Source organism: Triticum aestivum, unplaced genomic scaffold, assembly GCF_018294505.1.
Source record: "Triticum aestivum cultivar Chinese Spring unplaced genomic scaffold, IWGSC CS RefSeq v2.1 scaffold38758, whole genome shotgun sequence".
In the NCBI taxonomy this organism is placed as follows: Eukaryota; Viridiplantae; Streptophyta; class Magnoliopsida; order Poales; family Poaceae; genus Triticum; species Triticum aestivum.
Window position 1 is genome coordinate 3,839 of NW_025232087.1, and position 6,448 is coordinate 10,286.

At 35.3% G+C, this 6,448-nt stretch overlaps 2 long non-coding RNA genes across 2 annotated transcripts; both read right to left on the minus strand.

Annotated features, from left to right (window-relative positions):
- Positions 1-215: 215 nt before the first annotated feature.
- Positions 216-2,063, minus strand: LOC123175894 (uncharacterized). The gene is made up of 2 exons (XR_006488222.1): positions 1,930-2,063; positions 216-1,245 (listed from the first exon to the last, which is right to left on the minus strand). It is a non-coding gene; the product is annotated as an uncharacterized lncRNA (long non-coding RNA).
- Positions 2,064-3,557: 1,494 nt separating this feature from the next.
- Positions 3,558-5,725, minus strand: LOC123175893 (uncharacterized). Its single transcript, XR_006488221.1, has 2 exons — positions 5,024-5,725; positions 3,558-4,069 (listed from the first exon to the last, which is right to left on the minus strand). It is a non-coding gene; the product is annotated as an uncharacterized lncRNA (long non-coding RNA).
- Positions 5,726-6,448: the final 723 nt, after the last annotated feature.

A 6,448-nucleotide genomic window follows, 5' to 3' on the forward strand; every position in this document is an offset into this window, starting at 1 on the left:
ACTATTAGATACTGGTTGCACTAAAAATATCATCCATGATAAATATTTTATGAGATGTCCCGAAATAGTTGAAACTATAGATGATAATAAAGCTGAAGTATCTACCGATATGTCAGGAATAAAGAAGATCCATAACCAGCTAGCATATAATATTGAAGCTTACATAAATGGCACAAAATATATAATAGATGAAATTACAATAAGAGATTTGTCAGTAATAAATGATGACATGATAATAGGGTTAAGATTTTTACAACAATCTTTACAAACCACAATCATACATGAAGAGGGGGTAACATTTATTCCTTATCAAGATAATGTTCCATACATATCTGAAGTGCGAAAACAAAGAAAGTCCTTGCAAAATGTAGAAATATCTAATGTAGATGATGAATATAGCACAAGTCCAGATTCCCTTGAATTTTGTAAAGACGAAGAACTTAGTGAGACCATAGAAGAATATCATATAGAAAATACATGTACTGAATGCATTGGGTTGCAATCATTCTCTCCAAACTGGTATAGAGATATAAAATCCAAAAAGGATATAGATAAGATTGTGCAAAGACTAGAAAGTATACAAATTATTGGAGAAATACCAATGAAACATTGGGATAAGAACTCTATAGTTTGCAAAATAAATATCATAAATCCAGATTATATAATTAAGTCAGGACCAATAGAAGCAACTCCTAAAGATATCGAAGAATTCAAAATGCATATTGAAGAGTTATTAAAGTTAAAAGCTATAAGAGAAAGCAGAAGCCCTCATCGATCTGCTGCTTTTATAGTTAGAAATCATGCTGAAGAAGTTAGAGGTAAATCTAGAATGGTAATTAATTTTAAAAGGCTTAATGATAATACAGTTGACAATGCATACAACATACCTAATAAACAGGAATGGATTAACAGAATACAAGGAAGTAAATATTTCTCTAAATTCGACTTAAAGGCAGGATTTTGGCAAGTAAAAATGGCTGAAGAATCTATTCCCTGGACAGCATTTACTTGTCCACAAGGCCATTATGAATGGCTAGTAATGCCATTAGGCCTAAAGAATGCACCTGCACTTTTTCAAAGAAAGATGCAAAATATATTTAATGAGAATCAAGCATTTATATTAGTATACGTAGATGATTTGTTAGTATTCTCAAAATCTTACAAAGAGCATATAGCCCATCTTGAAGTGTTCTTTCGAAAGGTAGAACAAAATGGGCTCATACTGTCCAAAAAGAAGATGGAAATCTGCAAAGAAAAAAATAAATTTCCTTGGTCATGAAATAGGAGAAGGAAAGATATATCTACAAGATCATATTGCAAAGAAAATATTAGATTTTCCTGATAATATGAGTGATAAAAAGGTTTTGCAGCAATTCTTAGGAATTGTAAACTATGCACGAAACTATATAGATAACTTAGCAAAGCTAGCAGGACCTTTATATGCTAAATTAAGAAAAAATGGTCAAAGATACTTCAATTCTGAAGATATAAAATTAGTAAAGGCCATCAAGGAAAAGGTCAAGAATTTAAAACCCCTAGAATTGCCTCTAGAAGACAATTATTTTATAATTGAGACAGATGCATCTAAGGTAGGATGGGGTGCGATACTAAAACAAAAGCCCAATAAATACTCTCCAAAGGCAGATGAAAAAATATGCAGATATGCTTCAGGAAGTTACAAATTAAAGACGGTAAATAATATTGATAGAGAAATTCTTGCAGTTGTAAATGCAATAAATGCATTTAGGTTATATCTAGGATTTAAAGAATTTACAGTATGAACAGACTGTGAAGCCATATGCCGATATTACAATAAAATTAATAGTAAGAAAAGCTCAACCAGAAGATGGGTCTTATTTGAAGACACCATAGCTGGGAATGGTTATAAAGTTATTTTTGAGCATATTAAGGGGAAGGATAATACCTTACCTGACATATTTTCTCGTGCATCAAATTTGCAGGAATGAGGAAAGGATTATTCGCCAACAAGGATGAATATCTCTTCTTTGGAGAAGAAAATAGGCTGAAAATGTTTCAGCCAAATACATTCAATTTTAAGCCAAAATCCCAAATTAAGCTCGATGAAGCTCAAAGATGCATATTGGATAACTTTTGGTTCCAATATACTCGCAAAAGAGAGGAACAAGGATATTTTTTATCAATTCTCAACAGTTTGGCTGAATATTTTAATGAATTAAACAAAAATGTGCCAAAGCCAGCAAAGGTTGAAATACCAAAAGGAGAAACTCTATATCTCATATTCGATGGAAATAAACCTGGCATATATTTGGAATGGGAAAATATTGTGGTTGAAAAAATAGATGCAAAAAGAAATGGACAAGATTTAACATTCAAAAGATATTACAGTATAGATGAGGCCTTACTTTGGGCAAGGAAGGTATTAGGACCAGATTATTATATTGACCCAAAGGCCAAAGACTATATCCAAATGAAAAGAGGCATACCTGCTTCACCAACTCCCACAAAGGGGGAGGCATCAAGCTCAAAAATTATAAAGAAGGAAGAATCCCCAAAATATAAGACATATCAAGAATGCCTTCTAAAGGGGCTTGACCCTTTAGACAGTGAATACATAGATCAAGAAATGGATAAAAGGTTTGAAGAATTTTCAAAGATAATAAAGAAAGAATTAAAGGAGGAAATATTAAAAGAATTAAGGTAAGAAATGGATGAAAAATTTGAGGAAATAAAGAAAGAATATGATGAAAAATATGATTTCAATCTGATAAATGATGATGATCATATGGACATAGCAGGGCATGGGCAGCGGCCAGAATAAAGCCCAAACTGCATATATTGATATTGCTATCAATTATTCGGGCGCGGAGGACCTATACCCGACCCGAATATTGATAGAAATTCCCATAATAGATCCTTTAAATATTGATAAGGTATTATCAATTATATGGGCAGGGAGGACCCCCCTGTAAAAAAAATATCTATATATATAAATTAAATTAAGCAATGTCTAACATTTAAGCTTAATATGTGATTAGATTTATATTAAGTTAATTTGGGATTAGGTAGAAGTGGTAGACAGGTATTCTTTTTATCTTGAATAGTATTTACTATTCACTAGGTAGGGCACTATTCACAATAGTGCTCCACTATTGAGTACACTATTTGGAATAGTATTCCACTATTCACAACAATATTTAATTCAATATGATTACCTTCATGTTCTAACTTGATTATATATTTAATGCAGGATCTATTTAGAGGCTGGCGAGGCCAACAATTCGTCCGGCGATGTGCGCAAAGGTGTAAAATCCTACTCAGTACTCACCATATTTTTCATTATGTTGCGTCAGATGTAGCTAGTTACGTTCACTTAGCAGTTTTAATTGCAAATTTATGGGGTAAATTCCTATCGTCTTCCCAGGCAGTTCCACCCGAAGGGAACACTTCTCTACGGCCACAAGGTTCTCATTCAAACGCCACTCTGGCTACACAGAGAACTACACACGCAGAGGTTTCTCCTATAGGATCCCTAGCATAAGAACTCGTCCCATAAATTCATAAATAAAAGCACTAAGTGAAACCAAGAAACTACATCATTTCAACAACATAATTTACATATGGTTTTCCCTTTCGGGAGGCCCCGAAGGGATTACACACAACTAGGAAATTACCTTCAAACTCTTGGCGAACTAATCGCCTTCTTGGCTATTCTACTAGTGATGGTGGTGGCTAGACTACAAAGGAAGTGGTACTCTGGTGGAGAGTCTCGATGCTTTGAGTGCTCCGTGCTCTCCCGTCTCTTGTGTGTCCTTGTTGTTGAGCCCAGCGTCTCCTTTTATAGCCGTGAGGGGTGGCTGCAAGGTGGCCTTCGGGAGCCTTCCTTCACTTATTTTACACACGGTAGCATGCATACGTGTCTTACTAGGGTACACGTGTGTCCTTCTAATAATATAGAAAAGTGTGAGAGAGTGCCGACAAGCTTCAATCTTCAGGAATCTTTGCTTTCTTCACGTGGCATTGTCTCTCGGTGAATAATTGGCTGGCTCTTCTTTTCTTCTTCGCTTGCCAGCGATGCACTTCTTCATGCCTTTAGATAGGTAGCTCTTCTTTAGGAATCCTTGTGTCAGTGTATGCGTACATACATGCCAAGGCTGCTTAAATATTCACCACTGCTTATTCATTTAATTTAAATTTAATTTAACTTGCTTAAATGTTAGACATTGCTTAATTTAATTTATATATATAGATATTTTTTTTTACAGGGGGGTCCTCCCTGCCCATATAATTGATAATACCTTATCAATATTTAAAGGATCTATTATGGGAATTTCTATCAATATTCGGGTCGGGTATAGGTCAATATATAGGAAAATATTAATTTTTATATAGCTTAATATGTGATTAGATTTATATTAAGTTAATTTGGGATTAGGTAGAAGTGGTAGACAGGTATTCTTTTTATCTTGAATAGTATTTACTATTCACTAGGTAGGGCACTATTCACAATAGTGCTCCACTATTGAGTACACTATTTGGAATAGTATTCCACTATTCACAACAATATTTAATTCAATATGATTACCTTCACGTTCTAACTTGATTATATATTTAATGCAGGATCTATTTAGAGGCTGGCGAGGCCAACAATTCGTCCGGCGATGTGCGCAAAGGTGTAAAATCCTACTCAGTACTCACCATATTTTTCATTATGTTGCGTCAGATGTAGCTAGTTACGTTCACTTAGCAGTTTTAATTGCAAATTTATGGGGTAAATTCCTATCGTCTTCCCAGGCAGTTCCACCCGAAGGGAACACTTCTCTACGGCCACAAGGTTCTCATTCAAACGCCACTCTGGCTACACAGAGAACTACACACGCAGAGGTTTCTCCTATAGGATCCCTAGCATAAGAACTCGTCCCATAAATTCATAAATAAAAGCACTAAGTGAAACCAAGAAACTACATCATTTCAATAACATAATTTACATATGGTTTTCCCTTTCGGGAGGCCCCGAAGGGATTACACACAACTAGGAAATTACCTTCAAACTCTTGGCGAACTAATCGCCTTCTTGGCTATTCTACTAGTGATGGTGGTGGCTAGACTACAAAGGAAGTGGTACTCTGGTGGAGAGTCTCGATGCTTTGAGTGCTCCGTGCTCTCCCGTCTCTTGTGTGTCCTTGTTGTTGAGCCCAGCGTCTCCTTTTATAGCCGTGAGGGGTGGCTGCAAGGTGGCCTTCGGGAGCCTTCCTTCACTTATTTTACACACGGTAGCATGCATACGTGTCTTACTAGGGTACACGCGTGTCCTTCTAATAATATAGAAAAGTGTGAGAGAGTGCCGACAAGCTTCAATCTTCAGGAATCTTTGCTTTCTTCACGTGGCATTGTCTCTCGGTGAATAATTGGCTGGCTCTTCTTTTCTTCTTCGCTTGCCAGCGATGCACTTCTTCATGCCTTCAGATAGATAGCTCTTCTTTAGGAATCCTTGTGTCAGTGTATGCGTACATACATGCCAAGGCTGCTTAAATATTCACCACTGCTTATTCATTTAATTTAAATTTAATTTAACTTGCTTAAATGTTAGACATTGCTTAATTTAATTTATATATATAGATTTTTTTTTACAGGGGGGGTCCTCCCTGCCCATATAATTGATAATACCTTATCAATATTTAAAGGATCTATTATGGGAATTTCTATCAATATTCGGGTCAGGTATAGGTCCTCCGCGCCCGAATAATTGATAGCAATATCAATATATGCAGTTTGGGCTTTATTCTGGCCGCTGCCCATGCCCTGCTATGTCCATATGATCATCATCATTTATCAGATTGAAATCATATTTTTCATCATATTCTTTCTTTATTTCCTCAAATTTTTCATCCATTTCTTGCCTTAATTCTTTTAATATTTCCTCCTTTAATTATTTCTTTATTATCTTTGAAAATTCTTCAAACCTTTTATCCATTTCTTGATCTATGTATTCACTGTCTAAAGGGTCAAGCCCCTTTAGAAAGCATTCTTGATATGTCTTATATTTTGGGGATTCTTCCTTCTTTATAATTTTTGAGCTTGATGCCTCCCCCTTTGTGGGAGTTGGTGAAGCAGGTATGCCTCTTTTCATTTGGATATAGTCTTTGGCCTTTGGGTCAATATAATAATCTGGTCCTAATACCTTCCTTGCCCAAAGTAAGGCCTCATCTATACTGTAATATCTTTTGAATGTTAAATCTTGTCCATTTCTTTTTGCATCTATTTTTTCAACCACAATATTTTCCCATTCCAAATATATGCCAGGTTTATTTCCATCGAATATGAGATATAGAGTTTCTCCTTTTGGTATTTCAACCTTTGCTGGCTTTGGCACATTTTTGTTTAATTCATTAAAATATTCAGCCAAACTGTTGAGAATTGATAAAAAATATCCTTGTTCCTCTCTTTTGCGAGTATATTGGAACCAAAA